The sequence below is a fragment of the Urocitellus parryii genome, chromosome 13 (genome assembly GCF_045843805.1).
Source record: "Urocitellus parryii isolate mUroPar1 chromosome 13, mUroPar1.hap1, whole genome shotgun sequence".
NCBI classification, from domain to species: Eukaryota; Metazoa; Chordata; class Mammalia; order Rodentia; family Sciuridae; genus Urocitellus; species Urocitellus parryii.
Window position 1 is genome coordinate 48719067 of NC_135543.1, and position 15266 is coordinate 48734332.

The window sequence follows — 15266 nt, forward strand, 5'->3', positions numbered from 1 at the left end:
GTTTTCCCTCAGTTTAGTTTAAGGATGATTTTTTGAGTGCCAACCACATTGGACTCTGCAGATGTCACAGCAAATGTGGCATAGTAGTTCAAGGATCTTAGTACCAGGATTCTGGTACTCATTCAATAAGCATCTATTGAACACCTACTGTGAACCAGATGGCTTAGTAAATCAGTAGTAGTGGTAAGTCATCAGTAAATAAGACTAACGGTTAAAAGTTAGTAATCTATTTACATCCTGGTAGACTGAAATAGTCCAATGTCACCTTTAATAGATAGCACACTCTGGTTCTGAATTTGTGCATATGCCTTATCTCCTCTTTGGGGTTTGTATATACTTCATCATGCCCACTAGTCTGTGGTGATTATAAACTATGTTAAGAATATGAGTGAACACTGGACATGGACGTCATAGATTTTAATCCTGACTCAACAATTACCTATTATGTAACCTTGACCAAGTCACTTGACTCCATTTCAGCATCCCTATTTATAAAATAACATCATAATAGTACCTACCTCGGGTAGTGGCTGTATGGATTGAGATCATTCATTCATTCATTTAACATACTAAATGTTAACTGCTATCATTGTGAATGCTTCCACTCTCCCTTGTACTAATGATTTCCAAATGCTTAGCACTTCAAATTCAGTGAAAAATGTTAAAAGCTCATAGCAGAGTTCATATAAATGATAGAGTACTTCCAAATGATTCTTAATCCTTTTCTTGGCTGTGGGTGAAATTCTGTAATTATATCCTGGTTTGCCTCTCAATGATAAATGCTCCTTTGCATTAATTTCTTGGCCTTTAGATCTATACTCTTGATTATTCTTTCTTATTCTTCTTTTCAAAAATTTTTTTGTAGTTGTAGATGGACAGAATGCTTTCATTTTATTTATTTTTTTAATGGGATGCTAAGGATTGAACCCACTTCTTCACACATGGTAGGCAAAGCGCTCTGCCCCTGAGCTACAGCCCCAGCCTTATTCTTCCTAATTCTTATCCTCCATGTCCACATCAGAAGTGGGTACTGAGAAATAAGTTCTCTTGAGAAATTTCACAGGTCTCACAGCTCATTTCCTGCTGGTAAAAGTTTGAGTCCTAAGGGTTCTTTTACAGTTACGGTTGTTTTGTTGTTTTTGTTTTGAAAGCCAGATTTGTGGGGCTGGGGTGTAGCTCAGTGATAGAATGCTTGCTGAGGGAGGTGGAAGGAGGTGTTTGTGGCTGACTTGGCCATAAAATTCCCTGAAACACTTAGTAGACTTAGTGTTTTCTTCCATTGGTTTCCATATGCTATTAATCACATCCAAAGTTCTTTCCCAGGCCAAGTTACAAACAACTATTCTCTATTTCTTTACTTCCTCATCCTTTTCCTCTTTCGCTCAACTTAGGTTTGAGGCTTGGTGACTCAGCATCCCTGCACACCATAATAATCATTCATCTTCTCTGAGGAAGGATCCACTGCTTTTCTACTCAGAGCCAATTCATTGCAAGGGAAAGCCAATCCCCAACCTAATACCATCCTCAGAGGGTAAGACCACGGGGAGAACTGAACAGTGGTTTAACTCCAGATGGATTACCATTCACCAATGTTGAGTGATCTAGATTTCCACTCACAAATATGAGCAGATTTTAAAAATCACTCATAGAAAAAGAAAATACAGGAGCTGGGGATGTGGCTCAAGCGGTAGCGTGCTTGCCTGGCATGCATGCGGCCAGGGTTTGATCCTCAGCACCATATACAAAGATGTTGTGTCCGCCGAAAACTAAAAAAAAAAAAAAAATTAAAAATTCTCTCTCTCTCTCTTAAAAAAAAAAGAAGAAAAAAGAAAAAGAAAATACACCATATAAAAGAAGACTGATTTAGAGCAAATATCACCTACTGAAAAGGAATTAATGTAGGAACAATAAAAATTAAAAAAAATTAAATAAAAAAAAACTCATCTCTGTTCTTAGTGAAATTTAAAGAGTAACAAGATCAGGTTGTCAAGAAAATGGAGCAATCTGAGAACCAGAATGTCTTTGGAAATTTCTAAATAGATGGATATTTAAGCTAGAAGACTGTAGAAGCAATATCATAGATAACTGCTATAAGCAAAATTAGGGAATTATATAATTAACTAAAAAAAAATCCTTCCAGAGTTCAGAGCAAAGGACAAAGATATATTTCTTTTCTCTCACAACTTCTATAAGAAAATAAAGCTAAGTGTGGCACATGCCTGTAGTCCTAACTACTCAAAAGGCTGAGTCAGGAGGACTGCTTGAGACCAGCCTGGGCAACATAGTGGGACCCCGCTTAAAAAATAAATGAATGCAGACTGGAGTTGTAGCTCAGTGGTAGAGCACTTGCCTCTCAAGTGTGAGGCACTGGGTTCAATCCTAGCACCACTAAATAAATAAATAAAGGCATTGAGTCTATACACAATATATATATATATATATATATATATATATATATATATATATATATATATGTGTGTGTGTGTGTGTGTGTGTGTGTGTGTGTAAAAAAAGAATGACTAAATAAATAAGTAATAAACAAAATCTATGAGATTCAATATTTATGTATTAAAGGTCCAAAGTAAAAAATAGAGTAGTATATACCGTATTACAAAAAAAAAATCATTAAAATAAACTAAAGAAAGCCAGCTGGTGGATACTGCATTCCCAGCAACACCTTGAGGTTGAGGCAGGAGGAGCATAAGTTCAAGGCCAGCCTGGGCAACTTAATGAGACCCTGTATCAGAGTAAAAAATAAAAAGGCTGGTGATGTGACTCAATGGTGGGGCTATAAACAGCTCCAGGACCAGACAGCTTCAATCTCCAGGACCAGAAAAATATTAAGAAGACCTAGTTAAATGGAAAGACATCATGTGTTCCTGGGTTTAAAGACTTAATATTAGATGGCAATACTCCCATAACTGATCTGCAGATTCAGTACAATCCCTATCAAAATTCCAGCTGCTTTTGCAGAAATTGATAAACTGATGCTGAATTCATAAGGAAATGTAAGGGACCCAGACTAGCAAAAACAACCTTGGGGGAAAAAAAAGAACAAAGTTAGAGAACTATGCTTCTCCTTTTTAAGTCTTATTACAAAGCAACAAAAAATCAAGACCATGTGGCAATGGCGTAAGGACAGACATAGATCAATGGAATAGAATTGAGTCCAGAAATAAACCAATGCATCTATGGTCAATTGATTTTCAACAATAGTGTCAAATTAATACCATGGAGAAACTATAGTCCTTCAACAGATCATGCTGGGACAACTGGATATCCACATACAATGAAGTTGAACATCTACCTTACAACAGGTATAAAAATTAACTCAAAATGGAACATAGAGGGCTGGGGATGTGGCTGTATAATAGAGTACTTGCCTAGCATGCATGAGTCCCTGGGTTCAATCCCCAGAACTACAAAAAAAAAAAAAAGGGAACATAGACCTAAAGGTAAGAGCTGAAACTACTATACGCTGATTATAGAGTCCTTTGAAATCAGGGCAGGCAATGGTTTCTTAATATGATACCAAAAACACAAGCAACAAGGGAAAATAAATAAATAAATTGTGTATCAAAGGCCAGTATTAAAGTAAAAAGACAACCCGTATTGTGGAAGCAAATATTTGCAAATCATGTATCTGATAAGAATCTAGTATCCAGAATTTATGAAGAACTCTTTATAAGACAAAGACCAATAATCCAAATGAAAAATGAATAAAACATGTTAAAGACATATAAATGACCAATAATCACCTGTAAAGGTGTTTAACATCATTAGCTAAGTGAGATATACAAATTACAACCACAGTGAAGTACCTCTTCACACCCATTAGAATGACTATTATCAAAAAAACCACAAAGAAACTAACAACAACAAACAAACAAACAAACAAAAACCAGAATGTAACAGTATACATACAACAAAATCTTACTCATCCTTAAAAAGGAAAGAAGTTCTGACATATCATAAAATATGGATAAACCTCAAAAATGTTAAGTGAAGTAAGCCATTCATAAAAGGAAAAATAGGCATGATTTCACTTAATATAATTGTATTAGTCAAATTCATAGATATAGACAGTAAAATGGTGATTGCTAGAGTCTTGTTAAAAGAAGGCAAAAATGAGGATTTGTGTCTTTGTTTTCATATATATATATATATTATTTTTTCTTTTTGGAGTGGAAGAGGGGTGCTGGAGATCAAATCTAGGGCCTTGCTCATGCTAAGCACTCACTCCACCACTGAGCTATACCTTCAGCTAGTGAGGAGTGATTTTTTAAAATATTTTTTTAGTTGTAGATGGACATAATACCTCTGTTTTATTTTTTAAAATATCTTTTTAGTTGTAGTTGGACACAATATCTTTATTTTATTTATTTATTTTTATGTGATGCTGAGGATTGAACCCAGTGCCTTCCACCTACAAGGTGAGCACTCTACCACTGAGCTACAACCCCAGCCTGAGGATTGATTCTTTTAATGGGTACAATGTTTTAGTTTGAAAAGATGAAAAACATTCTGGAAATGGGTGGTAGTGTTGTCTACACAACACTGTGAATGTATTTAATGATAGAACTGATACTTAGCAGCTGTGAGTGCAGATCATGCTTAACATATACAGGGCCAGGATTCAATCCCCAATACTTCTCAAAATAAGAACTGTATACTCAAATATTCTTAAAATGGTAAATGTTATGATATGTCTATTTTACCACAATAAAAGGTCTCTAAAAGATAAAATAATAAGTTTTAGAAAAGAAGTTTTAGAAAAGGCTGGGGTTGTAACTCAGTGATAGAACGCTTGCCTTGCATGTATGAGGCACTGGGTTCAATTCTTAGCACCACAAATAAATAAATGAATAAAACAAAGGCCCATCAACCACTAAAAATATATATTTAAAAAAAAAATACTTGGGCTGTGGGTGTGGCTCCATAGTAGAGTCCTTGTTTAGCAGGTGTGAGGCATTGGGTTCGATCCACATACCACATAAAAAATAAATCAATCAATTAAAATTATAAAAAAATATATATTTAAAAAAGCTTGTACATGAATGTTCATAACAGCATTATCTGTAGTAGCCAAAAAGTGGACATGACCCAAATATCTATTAGCTGATGAATGAATAAACAAAATGTGGTATGTTCATACAATGGAATATTATTTGGCAAAAAAAAAGGGCAAAGTACTGATACATGCTTCAACATGTATGAACTTTAAAAGCATTATGCTAAGTGAAAAAAACAGATATAAAAGGCCACATATTGTCATTCCACTTATATGAAATATCTAGAGTCAGCAAAACCATAGAGGTAGGAAGTAGGTATATATATATATATATATATATATATATATATATATATATATATATCCTTGTGAAACTTCTGATTTGAGGATAAAGAATAAGAGTCCATGAGCTTTCAGACCTCCCATAGAATACTATATATAAATATAATAATAATAATAATAATAATAATAATAATAATAATCAGGTCATCATCTTACGTTTTGTCTGCAACATTACATGAAAGAATATTTATAGGACTATGTTCTGAAGGAAAACCATATTAATTTGAATTCCAGGCAAAGCTGTAGCAGAGCTGCCTCTCAAGCAACCCAAGGGGCAGCTTCTCCCATGGAGCAGTGTTCTTACAATTCTGATGAACACTATAATTTCCTTCTCTTTACCCTAGAGATCGGATCAGGGATTCTGTGGTTTGAATGTGTCTCCTCCAAATCATTGAAAACTTAGTCCTCAAGGAGCAGTACTGGGAGGCAGGGCCTTGGGGAAAGGGTGTAGGTCATGAGGGCTCAACGATGAAATTAACGCCACCAGGTAAAGTGCTGGCCTAGAGGAAAGAGACCCAAGGGAGGGAAGAGGGGAAGGAAAGGGAAAAGATGGGGAATGATGTTGATCAAATTAGGTTGTTATACTGTGAATGTGTACAAATATGTCACAACAAGTCCCACCATTATGTACAACTATAATGCACCAACAGAAAATAGGGGGGGGGGAGTGCTTGTGGAGCACGTTCTTTCTTGCTCCCCTGTCAAGTGAGACTATCGTATTCTTCCCATCTAGAGGACACTGTTCAAAGTGCCATCTTGGAAGCAGAGAGACTGGACCCTAACCTGCTAGTGTCTTGATCTTGGACTTCCCAGCCTCTAGAACTGTGAAAAAAGAAACTTCTGTTCTTTATAAATTACCCAATCTGTGATATTCTATCATAGCGGCACAGAATAGACTAAGACAGGAAAGGACAATCATATAAACCTAAGTCAATGAGTGAATGGAATTTCCTTGCCTCACGGTTTGGTTTGGGTTATTCCAATTAAAGGAAGGACAATGTTTTCTCCAAGGAGTAAGGAACAATGTTTCTTCCCTTCTAGGTGTGTAATGTGATTTTATGAAGCCTGAATTGTAGCAACTATCATGCTATGAGGGAAGCTAACAAATGGAAGAGAGTAGATTTGAGAAACTAAAAATAGAGAGGGAGGGCCTGGGATTGTGGCTCAGCGGTAGAGCGCTCACCTAGCACTGGTGGGGCGGGGGTTCGATCCTCAGCACCACAAAAAAGTAAAGGCATTGTGTTGTGTCCATCCACACCTAAAAAAATAAGTAAATAAATAAAAGCAGAGAGGGAACCCTCATCAAACAGTACTTGAAACTTGCCTAAGAACTATTTCAGTTAGATGAGAACAAAATATGTAGTAAGCTTCTTTGTGATGCTTTGGTATTACTTGCAATTAAATTGAAGTCTCCATAAAAAGGAAGATAAGAGTATACAAAAATATTGAGGGTAGAACCCCAATAAAATTGAAGTAATTATTGATAATATTTGTATAAAATCTAATGTAAGTGTCAAGAGAGGGTTCATAACATACAACAAAAATACTAAATATGAAAAATAATTCAAAATTAAATTGTAGTTTATTTGAAAAATTGTTGGACATATGAGAGATTTAAAAAGTTCAAAAGCTCATCTTGTTTGGGGAAGAGAATGAAGCATAAGGAATAGAAATTTTTTTTTTCTTGATGTTTATAAGTGTACGTTGATTCCATTTTTAAAAATTTAAACATAATAACTAGAGTTGGTTATAGAACTTCAGAATAATTTGAAGAAAAAATTCAAAGAAAATAAAACATAATGAAAAGAAAACATAATTTAAGGGGCTGGGGTTGTGGCTCAGCGGTAGAGCACTCGCCTGGCACGTGTGAGGCCCTGGGTTCGATCCTCAGCAACACATAAAAATAAGTAAATAAAGGTATTGTGTCCAACTACAACTAAAAAATATTTAAAAAAAACATAATTTAAGTGTGTGAATAGCATCAATAAATTGAGTGAGGTAAATTTCACTCCAAAAGATAAAAAAGCTCAGAGTGAGGCCTGGGGCTGTAGCTCACTTGCCTAGCATGTTCGAGACACTGGATTCAATCCTCAGCACCACCTAAAAATAAACAAATAAAGGAATTCTGTCCATTTACAACTACAATTTTTTAAAATATTTATTTTTAGTTGTAGTTGAAACACAATTCCTTTATTTCACTTATTTATTTTTATGTGGTGCTGAGGTTCGAACCCAGAGTCCCGTACATGCAAGGCGAGCGCTCTACCGCTAAGCCACAACCCAGCCCTACAGTTTTTTTTTTTAAAGCTCAAAGTGAAAAAGAAAATTTGACTCTGTTCTCCTTATGAACCATACCAGAAAAAAAAAATGACACAGAAAGATTGAAAATAAGTGGATAGCCAATAAAGTTACAGGCGAATGCAAACAAAAAGCATCAATAGTAGCAACATAAAATCAAAATGATTCCAGGCACAGTACATGCTTATAGTGCCTGCTACTTGGGAATCTGAGGCAGGAGGATTGCTTGTGCCTAGGAGTTAGGGGCCAGCTGGGTAACATAGAAAGATGCAGAGAGAGAGAAAGAGAGAGAGATAGAGATAGATAGATAGATAGATAGATAGATAAAGTTTTTTTTTTTTAAAAAACAAGTGCAATTCATGATAAGTAAACATTAAGTAGAACAACAAGACTAGTTATTTGGATTAAAAGGTACGATAAGAATAGCAAATATTTCTTGAATTTTCACTCCATTCCAGGCACTTGGCTGAGTTTCACAGACATGTTCTCAAATCATCTTTACAACTTTATGGAATGACTGTGGTTAACATTTTCATTTTGTTGATGAGGATGGAGGCTGAGAGAGGTGATCTTCTAAGCGTCTCACAATGATAGATAGGCACAGAACTCCAAACCCTGATTTGCTAAGTCCACGTGCAAACGAATGGTACTAAAATATTTAAATAAATGATGGGAATAAAAGGAGAATTTATTTTTAATCCATTTCACCAAGAATTTAACACATCACATAGCTCATTGGTAGAGCGCTTGCCTCACATGCGTGTGGCGCTGGGTCCAACCTTCAGCATCACATACAAATTAATAATAAATAAATAAAGATATTGTGTCCTTCTACAACTAAAAAATATTGAAAAAATAATAAATAAATAAATAAATAGAAAAAAGAAGATTTGGAAATACAATTGTGCTAGTCACACTTCTCATTACTATAACAAAATACTCGAGATAAGCAGCTTTTAAAGAGGAAAGATTTATTTGGTTTACAGTTTGAGAGGTTTCATAGTCAGTGAGACCCATTGCTTTTTGATCTGTGGACAAGCAACACATGGTGGAATAAGCTAATCACCTCATGGTAGTCAGGAAGCAAAGAGAGAAAGAGGAGGGGCCCAGGTCTAAAATCCCTTTCAAAGGCTCCTCTCCAATGACCTTAGGTTCCACCTCTTAAAAAGTTGCACCATCTCCCAACAGTGACACTGGAGACGGAACCTTTAACACATGGGCCTTTGGGGAACAAATGGACTACATCAAAATGAAAACTTCTGGGCATCCCAGGACACAAGTAATAGAGGTAAAAACAACTGGAATATGGAATGGCAGGAAATATGTGTAAATCATATATCTGAGATCCACTTCTCTTGAATTTTCTCTGATATGCAATTCAGTTTCTGTAAAGAACATTATCTGCTTTTACTGAGGTGGATCCACACTTCAAAAGATTGTAGAAGTGTTTTCAAGTCTTTTACACTGTCTGTCACCTAGAACATGAGGAGCCTACTAGTGAATTCTTAAGCACCCTGTTTCTGTTGGCCTCCAACTCTAACAGCATTTGGCAAGCGTATTTCATAATTTATAGTTTGGGACTGTGGATTTGATGGTTAGTTATGTGTCACCTTGAATAGGCTAGAGTACCCAGTTATTTAACTCAGTACTAATCCAACTGTTACTGTGAAGGTATTTTGCAGGTGTAGTTAAGATGCATCATCAGTTTACTTTAAGTAAAAGAGATTATCTTTGGTCATGTGGTAGGCCTCAACCAATTAGTTGAAAGACCTTTAGAGCAAAAGAGAGATTCTGCCTCAAGATAGCAGCAGCAGCCCTGACCTGAGTTTCCAACCTACTTGGCCTGCCTGACAAATTTCTAGTTCTCACAATCACCTAGCCAATTCCTTGAAATAAATGTGTGGGTATGTGTGTGCGTTGAAAATGCCATTTTCTATTTTGTATCCTGTCTTTTCATTCTGTGGTTATTAAGTTATTAATTTGAACCTGTATTTATCAATCTTTTATCTGTCACTTTTTGTTTAAATCATCTACTACTCTGAAGTCTTAAATACATTTGCATATATTTGCTGAAACCTTTAAAGTTCTAATTTCACCTGTGTTTCTTTTTCCAACTGAGTTTAATTAAAAAAAAAACATGTTAGGGCTCCAATTTTATTTCCTTTCATATGTACAACCAAAACTCTTAACACTATTTAATGCAGAGTATATCCCCCCAAAACACACACACACATCTATTTGAATTCCCCCTCTCTGACTTAGCACATTTCCATATAGGTACAAATCTCTTCCTGGATTCTCTATTATCCTGTCATTTAAAATCTGAAATTCTACCATTGATTTCTCAAATTCTTATATAATTTTAGGTCCTTCAGATCTGTCTACTTCATCAATTAACATCATTTGACATCCTAACTGCCAAATCAGATCATAGGCCACACCTGGTAAATCCAATAGTATTTTCTTAGTTCTCATCTTTTTCAATTTCTAAGCAGTATTTTACACACTTGGCTATATCCTCTCTCTTAGTACTATTTCCTGCTTTTATTGTTCTGTTCTGTTCTGTTCTGTACTGTTTTGGTTATCTTCTTATTCTTCTTTTCTGTCTCTTTGGTAACTCATCCGAGAATTGCCTCTCTCCATTTATTTCATCAACAATTTCATCCTTTTCTTTTTCTTTTGATACAGCATCTCACTGTGTGTTCCCCAGGCTCATCCTGAACTTCTGTGCTGAAACAATCCTCCTGAGTAGCTGGTATTGTAGGCAAACACCTAGCCTTTGGCCCCTTCTTGAAGTCAACCTAGGGACTTGAATTCAAGATGTCAAAAACCGACTTTACACCTCCTCTGAAACCTGTTTCTCTCAATTATATATTTCACAGACATCACCATCCTCCCAGTCAAATTAAGTTGAAAACTCAGTATTGTAAGTTAGATTCTTTATCTTCCCTCGTCTACCAACTTCTTTCTTGGGGGCAGAGGTGGTGGGGATGGAACCCAGGGGCATTGAATCACCGAGTCACATTCCCAGCCCTTTTTGGTTTTTTTCATTTTTTAAATATATTTTTTTAGTTGTTGATGGACCTTCATTCTATTTATTTGTTTATTTATTGATATGTGGTGCTGAGAATCAAACCCAGTGCCTCACACATGCTAGGCAAGTTCTCTACCACTGAGCCACAATCCCAGCACTATTTTTTTTTTTTTTAATTTTAAGACAGAATTTCACTAAATTCCTTAGGGCCTTGCTAAATTGCTAAGGCTGGCCTTGAACTTGAGGCATGCTTTATTGCAGTGGGCTCATCTATCACCTTCAACCAGTAGTCAAATATTAAGGACTCTTCCTCTGTCATGTATGTGGAGAAATCCTCACTTTCCCTTTTTGACTCTCTTACCTTAGTTTATTAGGACTTTCTTGGCTCCAGCCACAAGGCCCTCCCTGGAGATCTTTCAAGCCCCCTCCTGCCTCAGGGCCTTTGCCCTTTCAGTTGACTCTACTTGGAAACAATTCACTTGGAAAGTAAAATACTTCCTAATCTTCTATTCTCTGCCTAAGCTGCAGTTTCAGAGAAGACTTCTCTGACTGTGATAGAGAAAATAGCTTCCTCGTCACTGCTTTACCCCTTTACATTGCTTTATTTTTCTTCAGAGTATCAGGGCGAACTGCTACTTTATTATGCATTCATTTGTATATTGTTTGTCTCATCCACTCGAATGTTTGCTTCGTGAGGACAAGGACTTTCATTGGTTATATCTGTGCCATATTTTCAGCATCTAGAACAGTCACTGGCAGAGTGCAGGGGCAAAATAGATATTCATTGACTGGATAGTTGGATTCTGCTTCGTTTGCCTACCTGTTTTATGGTGCTAGGGATAGAACCCAGCACCTTGCACGTGAGAGGCAAGTGCTCTACCATTGAGTACATCCCCAGCCTCCCTGCTTCATTTAATAACTCTTGCTATACATCATTGCTTTTCCTATTAAATTACGGATCTTTGTGGTGATTGTCAAGGTCTTACTCAGATTAATAGACCCAAGACCCCTAGCATGAGGCTTTGTGTTTTATATGTTTCGTATGTAATCAGTAAGTATTGTTCAAATTGGATCAAACTCACCTTCTTTGTCTCCTCCTCTTATACATCATTCTACAAGATTAAGTTACCTAAGTTGCAAGTCAATCACATCTCTCCTCTACTCTGAATGCCTATTTACACTACATTTTGCTGTGATTTTCCTGGTATTCAAATACTTTCACAATAGAGAGGAGACAGGCATTATTGATCTATCCCTATCTATCATTTTAATATTACTCCTCCACTATAGACAGAAGTTACTATTAAATCTTAGCAGTGTACCATTCCGCTGAAGTTTATGTAAACAAATAGGAAGAAAGCAAGCCGTCAATCACAAGAAAATAATTTAAAGGAAAATCATAGTTTCACTCCATGAAATATTTTTAAGCTATTGAAAATAGTATCTATATGTTTACTTTGAAATACATTAAAAAAAAGTTTATAAGGGCTAAGGATGTAGCTTAGTGATAAAGACCTTGCCTGACATGTGTAAATCCCCAGATTCAATTCCCAGTGCTAGGTGAATATATAGACAGAGATATGATAGACTATTTCTAATATAATGTGAACTTTACCTAAGTATTTAAATGACAACTTGTTCATAGTAAAATGATCTCAACACTTCTCTATGCTCCAAAATTTTTATAATAGAACTGTAGGAAAAATATATTGAATAAGACAAAAAATCCTATAATAAAATTAAATACTTTAAAAGCATGAGATTACTGTATGTGAAAATTATCATAAATGTGTAAAAAGAGATTCTCCTCCCTCCCTAAGAAAACTAAAGGAAAATCACTAGTAGCTGTTTGGGATAGCATCATATGGGTTACTTTTATTTCTTCCTTTTTATGCAATTGTTTAATGAGCTTGCCATCCAGTTCTAATGAGAAAAGAAGTAGTAGCACTTTATACTCCTAAAATAAAATTAGCAGAATATATAAGAGAGAATCCAAATCAGTGGATAAGGCAGGCCGATAAAATGGCCTAAAACTGCCTCTCTATTTTGATTATTATCTCATGTACTTATAGGACTGCCCACTTCTTTTTTTTAAAGTATTTATTTTTTAGCTTTAGGTGGACACAATATCTTTTTTATTTTTATGTGGTGCTGAGGATTGAACCCAGTGCCTCACGCATGCCAGGTGAGCGTGCTGCTACTTGAGCCATATCCCCAGGCCCTGCCCACTTCTTTTACTGAAAGTTCTTTGCTACTAAAATATGTGTGTTCTTTTTTCATTGTTTCTTTCCTTTCCTTTCCTTTCTTCTTTACTCAAAAAGACCATTTCTGGTAGGACTCTTTGTATACCCCTCTACATACTGTTACTTAGAGCTGACTTGTAGTCCTGGAGCCCTGACAGCAGCTATACACTGTTATCCACTTTATGTAGAAGAGGAGGCCCCCCAGTCATAAGTTGATGGTTTGGTAAATACATCTTGGGACTTTGAAAAGGCATATTCCTGGAATTCTGGCTCCCTACTGTTAAAATAAATAAATTCTCTACACCAGCATGCCAGAAGGGAGTTGGGCTTTGGAGCTAAGGTCAAGGGTAGGGTCAATCAGCAGGGGTCTTACAAAACCCCAGAAGTGACATTTCGGTGCAGAGTAACATTTTTTCTAATGCAAAAATGAGTGTTTGGAGATTCTTGAAACAAACAAATGTAACTTGGTATTTTTTTTTGGCTTGGAGAACAGAATTAAACAAGAAAGAAAGAAAACTCTCCTGCAGTTACTTGGTGGTAAAATCATAATTAAATAAAGTTCCAAACCTTATTTTATAAAAAGGTAACTTTTCTTAGGCTTAACTATTGTTTCAGTCAGGTAATTTCCTCTCTCATGTCACACGCAGCACATTTAATGGAAAAATTTAAAAAGATGTCTCAAAGGAAGTATCTTTGGAAAAATCAGCAGAGAATCAAAACACTATAAGATTAATACCCAAATTATTGAATTTCAATTTTGTATGTGGCACCATTTCAATGCTTTAGTGTAAAATAGATATACCTATAATTGCAATTTGATTTAAGTCACTTGAGTGGGGGAAAATGAACATATTCTCTGAGCTTGGGAAGTATGAAAACTCCTATAGTTCTTATCAGTTCTGAGTGAAATTAGCACTAGCAATTAGGTTTCATATAGATCTACAAATATGCATTTAATATACAAATGCAGAATCACAGCTTTTTAATCCAGAAAAAAAAGCTATTCTAGTTGCCCAAATTGAGTTTTCAGAACACAGTTCTTCATGAAAAAGGTATTCTATGGTCAAATTTGAGAAATGATACATGCTTTACCCTCATTTTAAAAACTCAGAATTCAATAATAAGTCTGAAAGAAATTCTATGGTAAGAACCCAGTATAATTTTATTTAATTCAAATTTTCTAGATGGGATTCCCTTTTATTGCATAATTTCTATTAACATTTTGTGAAATATCTTTGGGAAACACTGCTTTTAGACCAATGCTCTCATTTTTTAGAAAGAGGATACAGAAATAAACTTATTTCCTTAAAGAAACCGTCTTTTATTTATTTAGAGAAACTCATAAGTAGGTAAGTTACATGGAATTTTTATTTTGGAAGCAACCAAAATTATTTCTTCCTATTGAAACTTTACTTTGAATGCTCAGTGATCACAAGTTCATCTTGGTTTGCCTTGGTTTCTGCAACTAGTCTTTTGGTGAAAAATACTACCCCCACCCCAGTCTTGGACAGGATTATGTAAGTCAAATAACTCAGCACCTCATGTTAAATTAAATAGTTTTGAGGACATAAGTTACCTGTTAATGGCCTTTTAATGAAAATGTCACCACAAATAGCCCTTTTGAGGTCTAATACAGTTTCCACTATCCTACAAAGTCTTCTCTGATCACTCCCAGTCACACTGATTTTTTTGCCCTTCTCTGATCAATATGTCATCAATTCGTCTTCCATTGTTACTTACCTGCCCCACGTGTATATCTTATCTTCCGAAAGAAGATTGCAAACTCCTAGAAAGCTAGAACTAGCTTTGAGTCACCTTAGACACATAATAGATTCTGAAGAAATACTTTTGAATGGCTCACAAATGACCAAGAAATGGTCAGCATAAAGGAGCCCAGCCATCCACCCTCTTTTTACCTTCAGAGCAGAACTCATGCTCTATCTCAGCTTGTATGACTAGCAATACCCTCTTGACAGTTTTATCTAGGTGTCCACAGAAAACTAGGTTGCCCTTGCTTAAGGGATTGTGTTTGATCCTGTTAGCATTCCAGTCAATCAGTGAGCTGCTCATCAAATCAACAGTACAAGTACATATCATGCCCCAAATCTGTTTGCAGATCAAATGGACCTTAATAATAAAATGGAAGACTGGTTTGGTTCATGACTAATAAGGTACTTTTTCTAAGATTATAAGACAGTTGCTTTTTGATATTCAGTTAAACTGTTCCTCAAAGAAAACCTGATCCCAGAGTAGGGACAGTTCTTAGTATTGGTTTAGTTTGCCTTATGGCAAGACCCTAGAGAAGTTGAAGAGGAAGAAAGGAAATGCCCTATCCCTC